At 39.7% G+C, this 25,057-nt stretch overlaps 1 long non-coding RNA gene across 1 annotated transcript; it reads right to left on the bottom strand.

The window, feature by feature from the left end:
- Positions 1 to 332: 332 nt before the first annotated feature.
- On the bottom strand, positions 333 to 24,635 carry LOC121914742. Its single transcript, XR_006100579.1, has 3 exons — positions 24,539 to 24,635; positions 18,417 to 18,543; positions 333 to 676 (listed from the first exon to the last, which is right to left on the bottom strand). It is a non-coding gene; the product is annotated as an uncharacterized LOC121914742 (long non-coding RNA).
- Between the last annotated feature and the right edge of the window lie 422 nt (positions 24,636 to 25,057).

The raw sequence follows: 25,057 nt of genomic DNA, 5'->3' as shown, positions 1-25,057 counted from the left end.
AAGATCCTGCAACCTAAGTATGTCAGGATTTCTTCGTAAGTACTGCCAGTATAGGAAAAATCTCATGTAATAGAAGAAAAGTGGAACACATATCATCCTAATATATTGTTGTTCTGTAAACTTTACCTCTTACTGTCCCGTTTCTCCCATGTAAACTTGTTTTGATCTTAACACACATTTCCTTTGACCTTGAATAAAATTGTCCAGATATATGGTGCTTTTCACATTTCAAAACCCTCCACTGTATATTTTTCAAAGAAGTAGCCATCTTAAGTTATTTTAATTTAAAAAAAACAACGTGAGGGAAGAGTCTTTAAAGCAAGACAGGTTTATTTTAGCATTTGTAGATTACAATGCATGTTCTCAGATACATGACAGAGTGCACTGTGCAAGTCTCAGGGACATACTGTACAAATTTTAGAAAGCAGGAATATGTTTTTGTATACACATTCTTCACCTGGGGAACATCCTAAGAATATTTTTTAGAGAGGATTATGAATTTATTTTGAGTAATGTGCAAGGCATATGAAGTGCATTTCTTCGAATTACTCATGTCAGTCCAGTTGGTCTGCAAAAAGGCATTTGGAGCACATCTGAATTTTTGATTCCTTGGCAAAATGCAAGATATTGAGTTCAATAGAAAACAGAAGTCAATTGGAGTCTTGTTTTTATCTACCTGAAATGCCAAAAAGAAACACTTCGTGAAATTCAAGAGCAAATAGATCAACGGTTAACATTTCCCTTGATATATATGTACTAGGACAGTTGAGATGCAGAGTTTTCAAGCTGTGGTAGACTGCAGGTTTGGGTCCACTGGCATGATTATCCAAACTACAAGAAGCTCACCAACTCAGTTTAATTCTGAAATGATACTGCTCCCTCACAGAATCTGAGCACAAGGGCTGGTATGTCTTTATTTCTATATTTATGTTGACTAGGGGCAAGGGAGCTGTAAGTTTATTATTTTATTATTTTATCTGCTATCTAAAAACTTGGCAAATAATATGTGAGTGAACAAAATAATTTTTTTTAAAAAAGTTAATGGATTGCTCCAATCATTTGTGCTATTTTTTCTCCAACTTCCCAAAAATTTATATGGGGCAGATTGCTTGTTTTTTCTCTGGGGACTAGATGTCAATAGAAAGGGAAGTTTTACCATGGATGGATAAAGTAGGTTTTTCTGCAGTACAGATCAAGCTGAAATCCAAAATAACAAATATTGTACACTTGGCTTTTAAACCATACCTGTGACAGTACTAAATCAGACATTGCCACTATCAGCCTTAAAAAAACTGGTATGTGTAAGCAAACACCCTTTCTTCATTTGTACATTAGTTTAGGTCACAAAGAAAAAGAAGAGACATATGCCTTACTAGTAGTGGGCAGACTGACAAAATTTAAATGGTTGTGAGCCAGCTCTGCAAAGAGTCCCCCAAGCTATGGAGTATGCGACAGATGTCTCTCTGGCAGAACGTAGGAAACACAGGCTAAATTTGGGATTCTGCCAGACCCTCTCAGGTGTGGCTGTTGACTGCAAAAAGTAGAAGTGCTTGAGTCTGCCTGTCCTGCTAAGCCACATTGACCTATGAAACCTGGAGATCAAGGGATGGAGCATGAAAGTGAAGGCACAGAGCCTGACTGAAATGTACTGCTTGCCTAAGGTGTACAGTTATCACATGCACTTATAGATCTGCTGCCAAGTCATGGAACAACTTGATCTCAATTATATTAATAAGCAAAGGGATTTTGTAGCATCGTTTGAGTCTAACTGAAAGAAAGAAGCTGGTAGCGTGAGCTTTTATAGACTTGAGATGCATGCTACTTCCTCAGATGCATGCTATCAGTGTCTTTCAGTTAGTCTGAAATGTGCTACAAGATCCCTTTGTATAGTGATTTTTGAGACTAACATAGCTATAGCATGGTAAAGAGCGCCAAAAAGAGGCACCTCCCTGGTGCCCCTCTTTGTTCCGCAGGAGCGCCGCAGCAAACAAATTGTGCGGTGCTGCTGCACAGCAAAAAAGGAGCAACCGGAAGAGACTCCTTTTTCTGGTGCTGCTGCGCGCAGCAAAGTGCCAAAGACGTCATGATGATGTCGCAGCTGCCCCCCCCCAATTTAGAAGCGGTGCAGTTGTGGCGTCATCATTACGCGCCCCGTCTGGTGAGTGCCCATGACATGCTAGGGATGCGGGGCGTCTGTATGCGATGCCCCGAGGCCCATCTGTACTGGGCCAATGTCTTTGAATCCAACTACATTTTAAAAATGATATAATTACTCAGTTTATTGGGGAAATGAAGGAACTGTAGTTTAGATGGACAGTGTTTCAAGGAAAGTCACATTTTCTGATATATCTGTGTGGAGATCACCCCCTGAATCCTCTCTCTCTCTCTCTCTCTCTCTCTCACACACACACACACATATACATACACAACCACACAATCACACACACACATGCAGTTTAACCACTTTGTTTTTTATTGAATACAAAATGAAGAACACCATTCAGCACATGATAATCTGGAAAGCAATTCCAACCATTCTGAGTGAATAGTTGTAATGATGGGTGGTTTCATAGGTAGGAAGTGTTCGCAGCCTGATTATGTGGCTGCAGAGACTCCGGTTAATCTCTTGATGTGGCTTTAGAGTATTAGTGGCCATAACATGATGCATGGAGGTTTAGAATGTCTGGGGAGAATGATTTTGTAGTATATTATAAAAGGAACCCGATCATTATTACTTTTACACACTGCCAATCCTTTTGCTTCTCTCTGTATACCACAGCAGAAACCCGAATATCCAATCCTGTATGACTCAAAAGCCAGTTCCATCACATGTTAGATTTTCATAAAAGGTCATGAATAGTATCATTTCAGTTTTTCAAGTGTCTAAATCTTAGAATTGCTTCAGGATTAACATGAGTCACATTAAACGCAATGTATGTGCAGCATAGAACTGGAAAAGTGAAGAGAGCAGAGTCAACTGTGTAGATGGTAACACAGCTCCCTTGGGATGTTTAACTAAATTTAGGTTGCATTTATATCAGGTATCCCAAATAATGCTGTCCTCTCCATCCTCATGGATGATGAGAACACAATGTCCTGCATTTAAATTTGCATTAGATAATTATGAGATAAGTGGATTCACAGAGCAGTTTGCAGCAAAGCCAGGTTCGAATTTCCATTTCAAATACAACCAAGATGATTCACTATCCTTGTCCTACATGAAAATTCACAGTAGGATTGAAAGGAATTGAACCACTACATATTGAAAACAAACTCCCCAGCTTCTTGCAGGAAGGGGAGGTTTTTAGATCCCTAGAGATCCTTTTAACTGGTACAGATCTGGACAGGCAGCAGAAATTTGTAGCTCCCTAGATATTGCACACCTTCCACTTTAGTAAGGAATATCCTGGTTAATCCTCTTCCATCCCACTTTCTCAGATGCTTTTAAAATGTCCCAGTTTCTTTTTTCTTCTTCCACTTTCTCCTTTTGTCCTTAGTTTACTTCAATTGATGTAAACTGAGCTCTAAATGCAAAAGTACTTTGCACTTAACTCAGCAGGAAGGGAAGAAGAGGTACTGCTGTTCCCAGTAGATAAATTTGAGTTTTATTTTAATTTTCTGTTTCCTAAAATTATTATGTAAATTCCAGTGTTTCTATGCTTAAAATAGTAGTTTTGTGTGTTCTTTCTCATTAATAACTTTTGCCCTCTTGTTGCCTGGCCACATCCTCTCAATTAGACACTGATGTTGTTCTGCCACGTGTCCCAATTTTCATCTCTGAAATGTTGGAGTTATGACATTGCTAGGCTGAAGCTCCTATGATTCCTCACCCATTGGCTGTGGTGGCTAAGGCTAGTGGAAGGTGCAGTCCAACAACAGGTAGAAGACCTGTCCCACCCTGGACTGATCTCCACTTCATAGATAAGCAACTTCAGGAGTTGAAGGGCACTGACCCTCCAGGGGAACTTGGAGACCTGCTGCACCTTCTGATGTTGAAAATCCTTTTTAAAAAACAATGTTGGGTTCAAAAATGTTCACCATGTTTTTGGCCCCCCAGGTTGGTTTAGGCTTAGGAGAGGCCTTTAAAAAACAATGGATAGCAACCTGTTGGGAAGTTATGTCATTGCAAACTGAGTTTTGATTGTATAATGTTGTGCACCATTCATACTCTCTGGAGGGGAAAAGAGATGCCACTATGCCTTCAGGACCATTACCTAAGCAGAGCCAAGAGTGTGGCTGTTACACAACACCACTGATGCACAACATGACCCAAGACACAACATGTCCCGTTCCATAATGTACCCCAATACACAATGTTTCGAGGCACAACATGTCCTAGCAGCTAGCATTTGTTGGACTTAATCCCTCTCCAAATTTCCATGCTCTTATCTCTGCTTCTTGTCTTTTTACATTGTAAGCTTGAGGGTAGGAAATTGTCAAATTAAAAATTTGTAAGCTGCACTGGGAGTCTTTTTTGGCTGAAGGATAAGGTATGCTCTAAATAAAGAAATAATAAATAATATTTGATTGTATAATGGGAGCTCTCATTGTACAACTGCACATCTTGAGTGGTGCTCTATTATGCATCATCACAATTCAATAGCAATTTAGCTCCATCATTATAAAGTTACGCATTATAGCCACTGGTGCAGGATCTCAGCCAATACACAGCAGCAAATCAAATGAAAACTTAGGGGCTGTACATACAGTCCCTAAGGGATGGTGGGATACTGACCCTTTTCTAGCCAGATCGGGACCATGGCAACCTCGTGGTGCAAAAAGGAGCCGCAAAAAGTGGCTCCATTTTGTGTCCTCAAAATGGTGCCATGGCTATACAGTGTTCCTTCAGTGAAGTGTTGTATGGATGCAGCACCAGAAGAGCACCATGATGGTGTATGCATGTGGAGTTCATGCTTTTGTCCTGTTTGACTTCTTGTATGCATGTGGAGCAGCATGCGGTGTCAGGATGCCCTGGGGGGGTGGAGTCGGGCATGCGTCGTGAGGATGCTATGCCCCAACTCCACCTCCATGCTGGCCTTAATGTTCGATGTGTACAGGACCTAACTTCTATTTGACTTCCTATTTTTAAAAAGATCTCTCTTGGGCCAAAAACACTCAATTGGGGGAGAGGGGCATGGTGGCAAAATTGTGCAGGATACTTTTTGAGGCAATGTTGTTGGTTTTTAAAGATGTTTTTTAAAATCCACACATGCGGTACTGGGGAGCTTTGGAGATAACTATTTTCACACCTCACTGCACTGGATTGTGTATCCCAGAACCATCAGCTTTGGTATGATGTGCTTCAACTGCATAGCTGGGAGGGTTAGGAGAAGGTTTGCTGGCATCTCTATGTGCAGAGTTGCCTCTTTCGTATATTTATGTGTATCTGCCTTAGAATGAAAGAATATTCAAAGATATTTGGAAAATGGTGAACATCATGTTTTGATTGTTGAGAAACCATGAGGAGAAGAATCCTAGTCTGATGAGAAACATTAATAATAATAATAATAATAATAATAATAATAATAATTTATATTCTGCTTTTTCTCAAAAGAATCAAAGTGGATTACAGGAATATCAAGATAAAACCCCAACCCTCCCCCCAAAAATAAAATCATTAATCAATCCTTAAAAAGAAATTAAACAGGACCAATAAGTAAAATAACTAAATAAATAAAATAATAAAATAATAATTTTGGGCAAATTTGGGCGGGAAATGAGTCATCTTCTAGGCAAGGGGAGTTGGAAGCGATGGTATCAGTGACACTTCCAGTGTCACAACAATGGCTTAAAGATGAAAGTAGCGGGGAGGCAGGTCAGTAGATCTAGTTTAGTATGGAAAGGCCTGCTGGAAGAGATACATTTTAATAGCCTTCTCAAAGGCTTCAGAGGTGATAATCTGATGGATCTCGTCCGGCAGGTCGTTCCAGAGCCTGGGAGAGGCTGATGAGAAGGACCTCTGGGTCACTGCTGAAAGTCTAGTCTTCTTAGGTTGTAGCAGATTCTTCCCAGAGGACTGAAACGTACGGGGTGGATTATATGGAAGGAGATGCTCCCACAAGTAGTCAGGACACAAGCCATGTAGGGCTTTAAAGGTTAAAACCAACACCTTGTATCTTACCCAGAAACTAACAGGCAGCCCTGAAGGAGCGGTCTGTACTTCACCCTAGATCCCTTTCACGCATAGGCCCAGTACATACCTTCCTGGTTGTTCAGAGTGGTGGCGGCGTTTTTTCCTCCACAGAAAAGCCGCAGCCACCAAACTGTGCAGCTTCCCTGCGGAGGAAAAAGAACTCGCAAAAGCGGGTTAGAGCTGTGAGTATCCAGACGGCTATCTGATACTCTGTGTGATACTGTAAATAGTTTGGAACAAGTGAATTAAAGCCCTCTTCTTTGAGTGAGAGCCTTGCTGTCCATTAGTGTTTATTTCTGCAAGCTGGGAGCTCAAGGCTGGTGAGCCTGTGTGGGAGGAATTTTTCCTTCTCTGCTGAAGCCTTTGCAGACGTCTCTCCAAGAGCCTTCTCGTGGTGTTCTGCCTGCGTGGATCAACTCTGCACGTGGTCGTAGTGGACACAGTGCATCTCTCTATGCCCCAATACCCCATCCTATATATATATATGCATTATTTAGTTAGTTATTTGTCCTAAGTGCAGTAGCTTACATTTTTCCTTGTTGAAATTCATTTTGTTAGCTTTGACCCAGCTTCCTAATCTATTAAGGTCATTTTGAATTTTGATCCTGTCCCCTGGGGTATTAGCTATTCATTCTAATTTGGTTTCATCTGGAAATTTGATAAGCATGCCCCCTATTCTTTCATCTAAGTCATTGATAAAGATGTTGAATACCACTGGGCCTAGGACAGAACCCTGTGGCACCCCACTGGTCACTTTTCTCTAGGATGAAGAGGAGCCATTGCTCAGCACCCTTTGGGTTCAGCCAGTCAACCAATTACAAATCCATTTAACAGTTGCATTTTCTAGCCCACATTTTACTAGCTTGTTTGCAAGAATATCATGGAGGACTTTGTCAAAGGCCTTACTGAAATCAAGATATGCAGTATCCACAACATTCCCTTCATCTATCAAGCTGGTAATTTTATCAAAAAAAAAAAAAAAAAAAAGGAAAAAAAGAGGAAAAAGAAAAGAAAAAGATATCAGTTTGTCTGGCATGACTTGTTTCTCTGCAACCCATGTTGACTTTTTGTGATTATAGCATTCCCTTCTAAATGTTCATGGACTCTCGGGTTTAATTATCTGCTCTAGAATGTTTCCTGGTATTGAAGTCAGACTAACTGAACTACAGCCACGCCTCCTTTTACACAGAGGATCCATTCCAGACCCGCTCGTGAAAATGGAATTGCTTTTTAAAAAAGCTCTTTTACAACAATTTAGTCAAGCAGGCTGATCAGTTTTTTAAAATAATATTATACAGATGTAAGTTCTAAAGTAGAATGCTGTATAACTTTCCTTTTATCACTGATGTAAATTAGATAAAGACTTGTTAAGATGAGGAGGAGCACAAGTGCTACACAGCTGGAAAATATGATTGGGGGAAAATTACTTTTTTCAGTATACAGTCCTTGAGAGAACCAAAAACATAGGCAACATAGACAACTAAATTTATGAAAACTGGGACAACAAATCATTTATTGTCTTCAAAGTGTTTGATGTTAATCATTTTTTGTTGATTATTGACATTGTCTAAGTGGATGAATCAAATATATAGATCAAGTGTCACCTGAAATGTCAATTTGAATATTGAAATCTATTACTTATTTAAAAGATTTCTATCTCATTTCTTATTAAAATGCTCTTCAAGGTGTAAAGTAGAAGGCTTTCATGGTCGGCATCCATAGTTTTTTGTGGGTTTTTCAGGCTATGTGGCCATGTTCAGGAAGAAACCTTTCTGGAACATGACCACATAGCCCAAAAAAAAAAAAACCACAAAAAACTCTTCAAGGTGACTTACATTAGATTATAATAGTAGACATACATGGACATAGGTACGCACATATCTCAGTCAATGGTTGGTAGCCAGGGCTTAACCAAGACCTTCTGTGGTCTGTACAGAGGACAAGATGACACTGTCCTTGTCATGTTTAAAAGCCTGCAAAAATGAAAGCTAACTCTTCTTTCAGCATTGGTGATAAGGATTGGTTCCTCCAGCAGACTAGTTTGCAGGGATGAGGGAAAGACCATGAGCCATAAGTAACTTCAGGACAGAGGAACAGCTGGGAGGCAGGGAAGGTTGTTGCTGCCTCGTGCAAGTGGTCATCTGCCACAGACTAATGGCAAGGCAGGCCATGACAGGTTCAGAGAATCAAGGAATATGAAGTTCCAGGGCAGTGGAGAAGTTGAGTGTTCTTTTTGGCTGGAAGCAAATACTGTACAGCAGTTCTTTCTCAAGCTGATAGATGAGGCCAGTTTGATCTCTCCTTTGTGACAGTGTTCTGACTGAAAGGCAAGGAATGCAACCCTCCTATAGTCTTATGTCCCCTGGAAGGTGGGATGTGGCACATCTGTGATCATATTCCTTTCAGCAATCTAGTCACATTTTCCTTTTGAAAGACTGAAAGGAGGGGAAAAACAATATTGGAAATGTTTAGCTTGCTCTAAAAAGGCTCAGATTGTGAAAGGAGATTATCGCACTGCGTTCTGAGAACGTTCCATCTCATCACGTGATGAGAACGTTCCTGGAACGGATATTACCGCATTAGAAATCAAAACGTGATCAGAACGGGATCAGAACGGCAGTTTACCGCACTGCGATTCCTTTTTCTTGAAACCATTCTCAGAACGGTTTGCTGTATTACGTTTTGTGGGCTGTCTTCTGATGACGTCGCCACTCAGTGGTTGGACGGCTCGGGAGAGGCGCCGCCCCCCAGGAAAGAGGGAAAAGGGAGGCTTGGCTTACTGAAATCCCTCACCTCCCTTCCCCATAGGAATCAATCCAAAAACGGAGTTTTAAAAGAGCAGTGAGCCCTATGGGTCTTCATCTGGGGGGAGCAGAGGATGCTTGGCTATGGGGTTGTCCTGCCATCTCTCCCTCTCTCCTCTTTCCCCATAGGAATCAATCCAAAAACGGAGCTTAAAGAGCACTGAGCCCTATGGGTCTTCATCTGGGGGGAGCAGAGGATGCTTGGCTATGGGGATGTCCTGCCATCTCTCTCTCTCCCCTCTTTCCCCATAGGAAAGAATCCAAAAACGGAGTTTAAAATCTCTCCCAGATGCAGACCCAAAGGGCTCTCCTCTGCTCCTTTTAAACTCAGTTTTTGGATTGATTTCTATGGGGAAGGGAGGTGGGGGATTTCAGTAAGCCTAGGGCCTCTGGCCGGGAGAGTGCTTCTCAGCCTCACTGAGAAGTCTTCCCTCCGAAGATTCCCTTGGGAGGGAAAGAAGGCAAGCCCCTATAAAACGCTGGGGCTTCATATGCTGGCATATGTTTGAAGAAAATAGGATAAAACCTATGTAACTTGATGGGCCAAGGGCAGAGTCCCCTCCTTGGCAGCCTGGGCATTAAGGGAGCTCCACGGAGGTCTCTTCAAGCGGAGGGAAAGGGAGGGGACTGGACCAAGAGCAGAGCCCCGGCAGCCATAGCAGCTCTTTAAACCGGTTAGAAAAGAAGAGTCCTCTGCTGTCATCCCATTTCCCCTTTTTGGCAGCTTGACACCCTTTTGCTTCTGTGTGTGTGCATGTAATGTGTGCCTTCAGGTTGTGAGCTTCCCTCCCCGCTTTAACTCTTGTCTGGCTCTTTGCTATGGAATTCTGGGAGTTGTTTGCTTGCTTTTCTGTGGTGCTCCAAACAGAGGAGCTTTTGTGGGTTCCCTCCTGGAGGGAAGGAGGAGAAGGTCCTGGGCATCCCTGCCTCCTGCATTGTGACAGCACAGGAGCCCCACTGAACATGACACTAGAGCCCCCCCCCCAGAAGCAGCCAGACCCTCTCCCTCTTGCTCTCTGCTCTGATCTCCTCTTTCCCTCTCTCTTTCTCTCTCTTTCCCTGCTTTCCTCTTCTCTTCCTTGTCCCACCTTTCCTCCCTTTTTCCTTCCTTCCCTCCCTCCTTCTTTCCCCCCTCACACACACACACCTTCCCTCACTGCAGTCGCTCGCCTGCCTGCCTCCCTCCCTGCCTGTCATTCTTTCAGCCAATCAGGAGACGGAGGAATGAGGGAACGGATTTGAGAACGGATAAGAATACCGCACACACTTCTCTTGGAACGTTTTCATCACGTTTCAGCTCTCTGGGAACACATTCAGAACACATTCAAATCCGTTCCCTCCTGGAACACATTTGGAACACATTTAAGCGTTCTGACAACCCGATTGGAACACATACGTGCGGTATTCTCAAATGCGTTCCGTTCTCATCACGTGATGAGAACGTTCTCAGAACGCAGTGCGATAATCTACAAAGACTCTTAACATTTTCAGTGTTGATCTGAATCACAAGTTATCACAGAATGCTAAGTTGTACTATGTTGTCTTACATTTCTTTCAGCACCAAAGTCGAATAAATCTCTGGGATCTCTAGCATAAATAGAAACGAAGGAGTTAGTGACCTTCACAGGCCCCAGCCACCAACACCTGTGTGAGGAATCTCTCCAGTCATCAGAATAAGATGGGTGGTCATGCCAGACTGGTTTGTCTGCTGAGATATGCATACAGTATGTTCCTAGTAGCTGAAATTAAATGCCTTCTCCCCTAGCAAGCCAGTTATCACATGACAGTTTAGAAACACTTAAGGAAATCAGCAAATGAGAAGAATATTTTTATATATACTCCTGCTCACCATCCCCCAGGAAAAATCCTTCACTGGTGCCTGTGGAGTTTTCTTTTTGTTTTGGTCTCTTCAGACACAAAGATAGGATATTGGAAACAGAGGAAAATAGCAGTAATCCCACATATTTACTAGACACAGTGAATACACACAATGAAGGCATAGAATGAAAAGTTACAGATTCCTCCCTCCAAAAAAATGTTTTAGAGAAAGCTTTTAGTTAGAACTTCAGGTGAAATATTTATGTGCAAATTTAGGTGAAAAATAACAAGTTCCCCCCAAGAACAACCTTCTCCTGACTGTCTTTTCCAGTAGTACAACACTTACATATGCTTACAAAAAAGTGCAGGTGGAAATGGCTGACAGAAAAAGTCTGGCTGAAGTTATACAATTTACGACAAAACCATTAACACAAATCCCTCTAGCTTTAGATCTGTTTTTCCAGAAATGGGATATAAATGTGTATCCTTTTCAATATCTTGACTTCTTCAGCAGTGCTAATAATGGAATGGTAATCATTCCAGCAGAATGTGCTGAATTGCATTTAAATGCTGTAGCAGATTCTGGGACACATCAGTACAAAAGCAGGGTGAAGCAGCCATGCTGTGAATGTTGCTTTACCAGCTGTGACTTTCAGCATGTCCAGATGGATGTAGCAAGTCTAATTATTAACACATATACATGCTGCTTACAGTTAAAAGCTGTTGCTCCCATAGTGGGTTGGTGGAAGCACACAGACAGAAGTGCTGAGAATGTGAGAAGCATTTGGACAGGCCTGGGAGGGCTCAGCTGTGTAAAATGGTATCATATATCAGTAGAATGCCTATATATTACAGAAGCATTTGTATCAGGTATAGACATTTAAGACATCAGGTATAGACATTTAAGCTAAGAATCCTTGAGCAATTTTGTGCGGCACATTGATATTAATCAGACAATGCCCACCAAGTTTTCATGCACACAGAGATAGAAGGAGAATGTGTATGAGAGAATGACAGAGAGCAAGGAGGAAAGAGACAGCTTTTGATTCAGATTAAGAAGCCAAATTGTACAGCTACAGTGTTTTATTATTTCTCTTTTGTTAGCTGTTCTCTCTCTCAATCTCTCTCGATCTCTCTCACACATACCAAGAAAATATTTTCTGTTTCTTGAAATGTGTATATTTGGGTATAGTTCCTGGAATAGAAGGACAGCTCCTTCTCCAAAAAAAGAAAGGAAGGAAGGAAGGAAGGAAGGAAGGAAGGAAGGAAGGAAGGAATTCAGGCAAAATTGGACCATTAAGGCACCTATGTAGTTGAGCATCATCCGGAATTATCAGTAAGAAGTGCATTAAATTATCATTATTCTGTTATTGCTTTCATGGTATTCATGCTGTTAACACCTTCATTTGGATTATGATAAGGATGATGACTGTTTTAAGGCAATGTATTTTATTATTTTGTACAAACATAGCTAAAAGTAGTCAAAATTACTAATGACCTCCCTGCCAATGTTGAACACTACCATGTGAATAACAGTACTGGAGTCTTTGTATTTGGAATTTATACTGGGCTATGAGAAGCAACATACCACATTATAAATAAATTCCTTTTTGGCTTAGATGATTTCTGGAACAATCACCTCTGCATTATGTTGCTTCCAAACTGTTGTATTTCTCTATTCCTCCTCCTTTCCCTTTTTTAAAAGTGTGCTGGCTTATTAAAAATATCCATTAAAATTGCAACATGCCTTTTAACATCTGACCTGACCTCTAGGTCAGTGTCATAGATAGGTAACTTTCATTTTCTATATTACTTACCCCTATCAGCCCATCACCTTCAAACTGATAAGATGAGATAGGGGAAGCATCTTATCAGTTCCACTGCTGCCTTGTAATTTTTAGAGTTCAGCTATTAGGCCTAAATCCAACACTATGCTGGTACAATAAACTTTATTTTCCTCTCCTCTCCCTTGTATGTCTTGGCACCACCTGAAAACTGACACTGCAGGGTTTCCCAAACCCTCAGAACAGGTTTTTGGATGTGGCAGCAGCAGGAGGACCTGGGGAGAAGAAGAGAGCTCTCCCCCAATTCGGTTGACAGAAGTGGGTCCATCAGCATACGTCCTCCTTTACATTTAGGCCATGCTGACTAGGGAACTGAAAAATTCAAGAGTAGTTTTCCTGAGCTCTGCTTTTGCTCACACAATAGACTCAGCTCTCCACACCCTACATGTGTTTTGGCCTTTTCTGTTCTATCAAAATGCCCCCCTCCTTTTACAAACTTGGACAGTACAATATAGCCCTTCCCTTCACAGACTCCACAAAGGCTTGGCTTCGCTTTCATTCCATAGATTCTATTCCTTAAAATGTCCAACAGTAAGACTAGATGATAATCAAAAATGTGCATGTCTTTATTTTCATATAGGGATAGTACAATATTAGGAACAATAAAAATAAAATAAAAAACCATCCTTTTTGAATAATCAGTGGGGGTCTTGATGCTCTCTCACCAATCTCAAAAGTACTTCAGTTATTGGGGGGAAATACTCACTATTTATGCACTGAAGTAAATGGCTTCAGAGACTACGCCTATATGACCTTTTGTTGTCAGCACTTCAGGCAACCACTGCAAATTACATGTGTAATTTACAGTGTAATCATAGGTATCCCTGTTGAGGGGTGAATGAAACCTCTAGGTCAGTGAATGTAAGTTTACAGCCTTATAGGTCTCCAGCCTATTATGTTTTAGGATGAAACAACACTTCAAGCATTGTGGCAAGATGAACTTTGTAATGTATATGACACCAAGAACTTCAGAGGAAGAAAACAAAATATCCAGTAGATGTGATACTGCGATACTGAGACATATGGATGACATTAGGCATCTGTCTCAAAGTTTAATTAGGTTGTGTCTGTACCACCAGTTGCAAAAAAGCAAGCAAGCTCATATTTCAGTGTGTGTGTGTGTTGCAGGAGGTCTGTGAGAGGAATGGTAACATTCTATGGCCCATGCATGACAAGGCAGTATGACAATGTTGTTCTAGAATTTAGATGCCATGTTTTGCTTATACTTTGAAGCAGAACTGACACCGAGCTAATACAAATTGTACAGATTGGCTGTTCACCATCATAATGAAATGCCACACTGATTTTAGCACCATACAGACCACTAGAATCCCCAAAATCTTTAAATAAATGTTAAATGCAACCAAACATTTGCCTGGAGCACCCACACAGCAAGAGGAAGGAGGGGCCAGCCTGCATGAATGTCCATTCAACAACATCTGAACACCTGAACTGAGAACAGTGACAATTTGACAAAATGCAGTCTTGTGACTAACATTGTCATATTTTTTCCCTCGTGTATGGTTTTTAACTTCTTTCTCTTATGAAGACGCCAGTGGAGCTTTGAAAGGTTGCAACATGTATTTTGTGCATTTTGGTCCACAAATAAAGGTATCTCTCTTTTATGGATTTTGCCTGTGATACTCTGTGATACACATTTCAACATCAAAGAATTCAAAACTGAAGATTTGACCTATTTTTTTTCCAGCTGGGATCTTCTGTAACATCAGAGTAGGGATAACTACTGGTGGAATCAAAAATTATCTGGGTTTTCAAAGTGAGCAAAAACTTCTTATGCTTTCAACGAGACTAATTTTATCTTTCTGGCCTCTAAAATGTGTACAGAAATATTTTCAGTTACATATATTATGTAACAAACATTTCTCACTTGCTCCAAATCTTTATCTTGGTGCATTCTCATTATCTGTCAGTCAAAAAAAAAACTTTTATAAAAGTCCAAAGTAAAAAGTGCATCCATATAGATATAAAACTTGGATGTATTAATTAAGTCACATAGTCTAATCCCCTCTCCCATGATAGTTTAAAGTAACTGTTTAATTTAACAGATCCCTAGCTCTAGTGATTAATAAAATATCTTACATCATTCCAAAGACTCTATTACAATTATCACCTTTAAAATCTCATCATTATTTACTGTATGAGTCATAAAGGAAGATTCTAAAGATGATAATTATAAGAGTTCCTTAGTAAAAACATAATATATGACATTAATCACCAGTATGATTAAGAGCCACAGCTTTGGTATGAGAGCACATTACATAAAAAATTATCTAAAATCATTCTTCTTAAATGTTACAAAAATGTTTGACTTTATTTTGCTACTCATACAATTGATAACTTTGAGCCATGGCGTCCAACTTGAAATTTAAAAAAATTCTTCCTATAAAGAAGTACATGTATATAAGATGCTTTAGGCGCAGTACAGACCGCTGAAAAATGGCGGTCTGCCGGTGCCTGTTTTTCCTCCGTGGGGAAGCCGCAGTTGCCAAACCACATGGCTTCCCTGCGGAGGAAAAAGAATCCGCAGAAAGCAGGTTATCTCCCCCCCCCCCCCGTGCCAGTTACATCACGAGTGTGCCATTGGTGCACTTGTGATGTAACTGGCGGGGCATGATGTGTGGATGTTATGCATCCGTTACATCATAATGGCAGCACCCGTGTATACAGGGCACCGCCATTATTGCACCGCTAATATGTGCTAGGGTTAGGGACTGTACGGTTGCCGTGCAGTCCCGTAACCCTAACACAGTGCAAGCACAGCGCTTTAGCGCCATATGTACCGCACCTTAGTCATTCTAAAATACTTTTATAAAGATCTTGGCAAGGTTATTAGTTTTCTGGGACTACATTTTCCAGAAGCTGGCCACATTAGTCAATGAGTCTTTAATGGTTGTATAGAGAAGAGAATTTTAGCAGAAGCTGCTTGTCATGCAACCAGATAACTTCAACGCCTTCTGAAATCCCCTTTTCTACATAGTTATTAAAGATATAGGCAACTGCTCCAACTGTAGTTCTGGGATTGTGCATCCTAAAAGTAACATTGTCAGTCCCTGATTTTAAATTATTACAGGAAGATCCAGTTGAATGGAAGAAATGGGGTCCTTGTACTCCTAAACAGCCAGCATGCACAATAGCTTTGGAAAATTCGTATGGTTATGCAGCTAAGATTTCTGTAATAGGATGGCAGTTATCCAGGGCACAAACATGGAATAAGGGGCTGGATTTATATTCCCAAGCCTCAGAGATCAGGCTGCACGTACGTTAACAAAGAAATTGAGGCAACATTGTAGATCATGCCTAAAGATATTCAAGGAAATTTATTTCCCAGTTTTCCAGATGTACCTATATTCTACATCTTGTGCGATTTGCTAAAAGCAATGGACTCTATCACATGGGAGGCAAGTGGCATGAAAATGTGATTAAAAGGTGGTAATAATGCGATCAAGGGGAAGATTATCACATCCTGGTGCACTTCACCTGTTCGTGTTCCATGCGTAAACTGTAATGGACATGTCTTTGGGTAATAATGGAAACTCCTGTGGTGATGGTGGTGGCAGCAACTTGACCCCCCTCACCTTCCTCCTCCTAGCCTTTCCCACCAAGACCTCCCTTTTCTGTCTTGGCACCATGATGCCTCTGCCTGCCTCCAGGGCACCACTGCACCTCTGTGATCTCCACCACTGTTCTTCAAGCCTTTCCCCTGAATCTTCTAGAACAACAACACTGAATGAGATTTCTGCACCAGTGTCATTGTCCTAAGTGTCATGGAAAGGCTCCCTTGTACATATATAGGCCCCATACAGACAAACCAAAATAAAGCTGCTTCAGGTCACTTTGGAGGTATGCTGTTTAAATGATGTATGCATCCTAAGAGTCTGAAAGCTGCGCCAAAGCCATGATTTAGAATTCTGCTACACCCTTTTCTTTGGCTACCTAAATTGTATGTCTAAATGCTCAGCTTCAATGCTAGAAATCTGAGGACAGAATGAAAATTTCAAGTGTGGGAGTAGAATTCTTATGGGAGGGCAATATCCTCACCCCACCATAGTTACACCTTGCCCTGAATGAGGCATCATAGTAAGAGAAATGTTGATCCCTGGGACAGTGTACTGTAAGCCTGTGCTATGATAGGATTTACATGCCAAAAATCCATGTGAAAATCTCTCACACACATACACACACTTGCACGCACACACACATGCTTACCGCTATACCATTACTCTGGCCATAAAATACATAACCAGAAACATGGGAGGTTAAACCAAGAAAATAAAAAAAAAGCAAAACCAAAAGTGATACAGTGGTATAAAATGAGAGACACAGGACATCAAGCAGAATTGACCTCTCATTGTTTCCCAGTACTTACTCAGCAGGTTGGCCATAAACTTCATAGCCAGCTACCCTGCTTGCTTCAGGCAATAATATGTATTTGACAATTCAGCTTTCAATACTTGATGATACTTAGAGTGTATCATTTCCAGACTGCTACATAGAGGCTATATTGTGCCTATCATGGACTTAGAGTGATTCAAGTTTACTTTTGGTCCTATGAGCACATACCATCCAACTGTCCCAGTTTATCAGGGACAGTCTCAGTTAATCCTCTGTCATCCTACTTTTTCAGCTGTTTTAAAAATGTAACAGGATATATCTACACTGCAGAATTAATGCAGCTTGATACCACTTTAAATGCCATGGCTCAATTCTATGGAATTTTTGGATTTGTAGTTTTGTAAAATATTTAGCATTTTCTGTCAGAAAGCTCTGGTGCTACAACAAACTACAAGCTTTTTTCTTTTCTGTTGATTTCTGATATTTTAGCATGCAAAGAACATATTTTAAGAGCCTTATCTGACTGCGTGCAGATTGGAATCCTTAATAATGTAAACTGTGGTGCTGTGGTCCCTGGTGATGGGTCTGAGCTCACATCATTCTGGGAATATGTTTATTGATTGATTAGCTGATTAATAAATAGGTTTCTGACAATACACACTATTTTTTAAAGTCTTCTAACAACTTTACTGACTTATACAGTAATTATTTGTAGTGCTGGTATTGCAAGACAATCATTATAAAATGATCTTATAAATGCCAAGGTCCCAAATCAATAGATACAAGACATTACTGGTTTGCCAGAATTTTGTTGCTTTTTAAACTTTTTCTTCACATTCCCCCACCATTTGAAAACAACTACTATGTGTTGATTACAGATGAAATACTTTTAATGGATTTTGTCATGCCTAGTTTTTCAAATCAATACATCTCTTAACGATTTGAATATAAATGTCATTTAAAAGCAAATGAGCTTCTGTTAAGATCTGTATGCACCATGTTTCAATTTTGTGATGTAATGAGATTTTGTGGTAGAGGACAATAAATAGAAATTAAATTAGATATTTCACAATTGCCCAAGGTTCGTTTTAATGCCTCAAATGCTCAGTTGAAAGCAGCAGCTTTTTGGCCCTGAAATCCAGTATCTAAGGCCAACCACGGTGGTCAGGCAAATGCATTTATAATGGTTATATTTCCTTACAAACAACATTGGCAGTCTTCAGCTTCCTCTGACTTCACAATGATTACTGTTACAACTTTACTGTATATGTCATTTCTAATCTTTGAGGTAGTTGGCTGCCTCTCAGTTTTCTCTTAACAATTGTTGCTGCTGTTGTGTGCCTTCAAGTCATTTCTGATTTACGGCAACCCTAAAGCAAGCCTATTACAGTGCTTTCTTGGCAAGATTTTTTCAGAGAGGGGTTTGCCTTGGTTTATCCTTGAAGTTGAAAGTATGTGACTTACCAAAGGTCATCCAATAGGTTTTTGGGGCTGAGCAAGGATTCGGACCTTAGTCTCCAGAGTCATACATAGTCCAGTGTTCAGTCACTCCCCCCATACTGGCTCCTCTTCAGCTAGACATTTTTCACTCCTGTTTTACAGAAAATAAACAGGCAGAGAAATTTAGGCATATGCAAAGCTATTTAGTTGATCCATCCTGACATGATAAGTAAACTTTTTCAAGAATTCTGGGTTGTTATGGATAAAACAGCATTCTTTGCATATTAGTTGAGTTTTTTACATTAAATTTTAAATTTTAATTTTTTTTGTTCTTTTTGTATTCTCTTAAAAAACACCACATCTTTCCAAATTTTCACTTCAACCATTTGAAACTATGTACATGTAAATATATTTAGGCTGTGTATATGATATTGTAAGTTAAAAGTATAATTTTAATTTTTCTAGTTGTTTATGTCACAAACATTACCATTATTTTCAGTGACATATGGAACTTATGATTGATGAGTAACACTAGTACAAAAAACATTACTAAGGATTCTGTATGGTGTGGTACAGGAGGAGGTAACTGGGATGTGTGTGACTATGAGTTACTGCACTGGGTGATCCCCAACCCTAGTGATGCTACTGAGTTAGATGGTGAGCATTAGGAATTGTCTAATACCTCTTTGAGATTATAGTTTGCTAATCAGATTAATCTGGAAGAAACACTTCAAATACTGTTTGATATATTCACTTATGTCTTAAATGGCCAACAATCAATGTTACACACATGTTAATGTGCGAAGAACTGATGCCTTTTAGATGTGGTTAGGCTAAAAGAGTCAGCTTGATGTAATGTTTGTGTTGGACTACAACTCTGGAGACCAAGGTTTGAATCCCTCTTCAGCCATGGAAATGCTCTGGGTGACTTTGGGCAGGTCACACTCTCTCAGAGGAAGACAAAAGTAACCCTCCTCTGAAAAGAGCTTGCCAAGAAAAGCCAAGGACAGGGTTGCCATCAATCAGAGTTGAATTGAAAGTGCATAACAACATCGCTAACTTGGACTAACAATTAGATTTAGATTAATTATCATCTTGGCAAGAAAACCATATGGCTTTAGGATCACCATAGATCAGAAATGACTTGAAGGCACACCATCACAACCACAACAACAACAGCTGCAAGGCAAAAACAATAAATGTCCAAATCATGCCCCAAAGATATTTCAGATGTAGGGAGGGAGTTGCAGAAGTCTTTCAATTGCAATGTGAAAAACGTCTCTAGATACTGAACTAATTTCTAACTCTGAGCATCGATCCACTATATCTTCTAACTCTTTTCTCAGATAAGGAATCTCTAGCAATATTGCTATCAGCTCAACTGCTACAACAGTGGGACCCAAAGGACAGTGGGAACAACTAGTTCTTTGGGTGGATGCCTGTACTACTTTTTCTGCTATAAAGAGAGAATGGAGGATAGGAAGGATTCTGAGCTCCAAGGTTCATTAGCTCCAATGAGAGCTTTTTCCTATGCAAATCAGATTAAATTCCTTGCCCCCATGATAGAACTCTTATCTGGATCAGCAACTCCTCACTTTCTTATGACTAAGAAAAGAATACAGTACTTATGTAGCTATATATTAAAGCCAATTTTTAGTTTGGGTCCTTGTTCCATATGGTTCTATATTCTTGTTTGTTCTGCCCAGTAAAGTTGGAGGGGGGAGGAAATACTGAAAGAGCTAGCATTGTGTAATGAATTAGATAGTAAATGCTGTGTCCTCTGTTCTGCTTGAGTGTTGCCTCTGCTGTTCTTAACTCTTCCTAATGGCAGGGACAGCTGTGCCGGAATTCCCTTTCTTCTGTCTCATGAACACACTGGTGCTCTGGATAGATTCTTAAGAGACAGAATAGCTAAAGGCTCCTTTGTGAGATTATTCATATCCTGTGCAGGAAGTACTCTGTGTCCCAAATAGTCCCTTGCCTCTTTTTCTGGGATTTTTAGGGCTCTAAAGCATGTCAGCTGTTCCCCATGGTAAGTATGTAAATTCCACTTAATCTTTTAAAAGAACACATTTACAAATGCTTTCTAAGAAATTTCAATATCTCTAGGCCTTTTAAAAATAAATTCAAGGGCTGGTTATGTTTGGTTCCTCAATAAGAAAGAATTAGGTTCCTGGCTGTCCGCTCATCAGGCATCCTATAAACAAACAAACAAACAAACAAACAAACAAACTATAGTATGCATTTTCTTCCTTGCCATTCTTCAGTGGTCATTCCACGTCGTTGCTATTTTTTGCTAGTAATATGATATCATTTGCTTGTCTTGATGTTTCTTATTCCATTTTTCATGCCTCTTCCCTCCAAATTGAATCCAAATCTAATCAAGCCTTCTGTAGGGTATGTTTAGCTTCTAAATTGGATAGGGTGATAAAATGCAGACTTGTCTGAATCCTTTGCCAATGGCAAACCTTTCTGTTTCTCTGTATTCTGACTTCATTGTGGCCTGTTATTCTGAGAATAAGTCATGTACCAAGATAGTAAAAAATCTTGTGGTATACCCATTTCTTTAAGATCAGTTTTTCATGAGGCTTTGCTATAATCAAAGGCTCTCCTATAATCTCTAAAGCACAGGTCGATTTTCTTCTGAAATTATTTGATGTACTCCATTATCCAATGTATGCTTGCAATATGATCTCTAGTACCTCTTCTTTTTCTGAACCCGGCTTGGGCATTTGGCACTGGAAACACTCCATATACCGTAAAAGTCTTTCTTTTTTTAAAGCATCCTTTTGCTTACATTGGAGATTAATGCAATGGCCTGGTGGTTATGGCAATCCTTGGTGTCCCTTTTCTTAGCATTTTTAATCTATATAACATTGCTTTCCCCCAGCTATATTTCTGGCAGATTATAATTAGAATCTGAGTGTATTCTTTCTGTGGCCCGATTTAAATGGGTGCTATGAGGCGCCCCCGTCACGTGTGAGGGGCGGTGCTTTCAAATGCCCCTCGCCCCTCGCACGTGACGGGGGCGTAAAAATGGTGGCGCCCTATACACACGGGTGACACCATTTTGATGTGATGGACGCCTAGCATCTGCATGTCTCGGTGTGGTTGTGATGCCACAAGTGCACCATTGGCGCCTTGTGGCGTCACAGTGGTGGCGCAAATAGAATCCACATTTTGCGTGTTCTTTTTGCTGCATGAGGGAGCTGTGCGGTTTGTCCGCTGTGGCTCCCTCATGCAGAAAACTAGGGTGGCAGAAGACCGCCCTTTTGGGCGGTCTGTATCCTGCCTAAGTAACATGAAACAGCTCTATTGGTATGCCATCTGCTCCTGGTGATTTATTTCTCTCAAATGCTTTGAATGCAGTTTCTACTTCACTTTCTAAAATTGTGGGTTCATCTTCAATCTTTTCATCCCTTATATACAATTCTCCAGTGTATTGTTTATATTTTCTTTTTTAAACTTCATTTTGCTCTAGTAGTGTGTTCTCCTGATGGTCACCTGGCATCCCCACTTTTGGTTTAAATTTCCCTTTGATTTCTCAGATCTTCCAGAAGAGGCCTTTTATCTTACCTTTTTGTTGTCTTCTATTTCTCTCTTACTATTATAATAGTTCTCTTTGTCCTTGTGCACCAGTTGCTAAACAATTGCATTCAGGATTCTGATCCCATTTCTGTCACCTTTTATTTTTGCTATTTGTCTACTCAATAACCATGTGGAGTTTTGTCTAACATCCAATGAAGTTCTCTTTCTTTTTTGCTGCTTTTTGCATTTTTCCTTCACAACGTGCCTGTTGCATTATTAAAGGAAATTCCAAGGGGAAGGGGAATTATCTTGAGGCAGATCTCCTTCCTTGTAGCTGAACCCTTCTTCTTTTTTCTGGCATCCCTTATCCTTCTTTTTCCTGGAATTCCTCATCTGCCACTGAGAAGACCCCTTTAGGATTCACGAGCCTCAAAGCTGAAAAATCCTGACATAATGCCTCTAAAGATTCTTAAATTTTCTTTACATATTTTTTTTTAAAAAAACATTGTTGCTGATTGTTGTTTACTTGCAACCCAGTACACTACCATTCATGAGGAACAACAAAGTAATCCTAAACTTATCTGGTGAATGTAAATATATGACTGGGAATGAAGCTAGTGCAAAACTATGCTAAACATAATCTTTAGGTTAAATTCAGGTGTGTGTTGGGTTTTTTTGCATGTTTATTCCAGTTATGCACTGTTATCCAGAGTGTCTTTAATAATGATCCTTCCATATCTTCCTTGATTATTTCTGAATATTTTTTGAATGCTTACCAAATGAACCTGCATTGAAGCTTAAGATCAGAAAGTTTATTACCATGTCAGTCTGGATATATATGAAATGCAAAGAGATATTGCCCCAAATGTTTAATTATAATAATCACATAGGATTAGGAAAGTGAGTCATACAGACCGTGTTAGAGCATTGGTCCATCTAGCTTGGTAATGTTTATAGCAACAAGTCAGGATTTCAGGGTCCTTTTCCAGTCCTTTCTAGAGAAACTAGTAATCAAAAGGTGGAAAGCATTACTTTTTTGAATTCCACATAAAAGAATCCCCCACTCTACAGCCATGCTGGTTGTGGGATTCTGGGAGTTTTAGTCACCCCAAAGCAACTTTTCCAGGCTGTTGCTAGTGTGCAAAGGATATGCTCTTCCACTAAACTCCAGGCCTTCTAGTAATAATTCCCCTTGTAAGACAGAAGTGCAGAATTTAAATTTAATGTCCTGTTTATTGTCAAAAACTAGTTTATTGTCAAAAACTATTAAAACACTGTGGAATTAGTTACTTTTTAGAAAATCATTGAAGCGTCTGAACAGTCTAGCTGAGTACGGACTGTTGCTTCTGAACTCCTAAAGCCATATGAACTCCTAAAGTCTGAATGCAAGTCTGCCAAGATAAACATTGACTCTGTGTAGCCACACTGCACAATTAAAGCAGTTTGACACCACTTTAACTGCCATTACTCTGTATTGTAGAATGATGGCATTTGTCATTTGGTAAGACAGACAGACAGACCTGACAGACCAGGCTGAATCCTAGGATTCCACAGCATGGTAGTTAAAGTGGTGTCAAAATGCTGTGATTCTGTATTGTGGCTAAACTCTCTGTGTTTGAATATATGACCTTAGAATTCATTTTGCATAGTCTCCTTAAATATTAAGGACATTCTTACTACTTAGGGCTTTAAATGAACCAAAATATATGTTTTATTTATTATATATTTAAAGTTTTATTTTTATGTGAACTACTCTTTTCTGATAGCAAATAAGAGGATATCTCCATGAGCCATTAAAAAAGATTTGCACTTGAATAGATTGCAAATAATTTATGGAATATGTTCATCATCATGTTTAATGTATCACTTCTTGAGGTTTCAGAGTATAATAGTCAGTGTTGTCTTAAGCAGTACTACAATTTACATAATGTTCCTTGTGGTCTGTTTGGGCAGATGCTGGATAATGTTTCTTGATCCTTGATTATTGGCATGTTACTGTTTTTCTGCAGCCAGAACAGCAGAATACTTTTTCTTTGAGTTCTGCCGTAATTCCTCCTATAATTCTTTTCCCCTTGCCCTGGATAGCTAACATAGGTAATAATAATAATAAAATGCAAAGCATTCCCAGAACAATAACATAATGAAAATATACCAATAATACAATTATAAAAAGCTAATGTCTGTCTAAACAAGATGGGCTTCAACATACAGTGAAACAATGGTCTAATCTGCATGGCAGAAATAATGCAGTTTGAGATGGTTTAAACTGCCATGCCCACATCCTAGGGAAGCTTTGGATTTGTAATTTTGTGAGACATTTAGTCATCTCTGTCAAAGAGCTGTGGTGACAGTTAAAGTGGTGTCAAACTGTATTAATTCTGCAGTGCAGATTAGACCAATGTCTCTATTTTTGCAGATGTATTTCACCATCGGCATGACCAAACCTCAAACTAACCACAAAACAAGAAAAGGTTCACAAGAAAAGAAAGGAAACACATCAAAACACAGCATAGAATACAGCTACCCTCATCTAAGTGGTTAATGCCTGATACTCTACAAGCAGAGACATTGTTGAGAGTATTATCATAGTTTACATTATTAAAAACTATGATGATTACCTTAATTTTAATGGATGCTCAAAGATACGACAGAGCTGGCAGCTTGTTCAAAGCAATTAGAGGACTCTTTCTAGATAAAATTGAACTTATGCTCACATTTCAGAATAAAGTCCACCACTGGTCAAAGCAATTTCACTTCTGGCTCCTGACATGAATATATTTAGCTTTCTCCCACTGAGTCATTTTTAATGTGTCTGTTATAGTTTCCAAGGAGTAAATGTTTATGTTGATTAGGGATGGGTGAGAATTGTTTCAGTTTGTTTTTGATAACAATTTGTGAAAATTCACAAATTTCTTTGTATTCAGGATGAAAAGAACTTGATATTTTTTTTAAAAAAAAGAGTGTACAAAATACAAGAACTGACAGATTCACCATGCCAAACCAATCTACTCTGAGCACCTAATTCTGCATTTTAATGTCTATATACAGTATTCATCTAGTGGTTTATCCACACTAATCCTGGGATTTGCAGTTTGATGTGGTATCAGAGCTCTTAGACAAATCAGGCTGAATATCTC

This window comes from Sceloporus undulatus, chromosome 1 (genome assembly GCF_019175285.1).
Source record: "Sceloporus undulatus isolate JIND9_A2432 ecotype Alabama chromosome 1, SceUnd_v1.1, whole genome shotgun sequence".
NCBI lineage: Eukaryota > Metazoa > Chordata > Lepidosauria > Squamata > Phrynosomatidae > Sceloporus > Sceloporus undulatus.
Note: the sequence above shows the minus strand (reverse complement) of the source record. Positions and strands in the feature narration are given on the sequence as shown.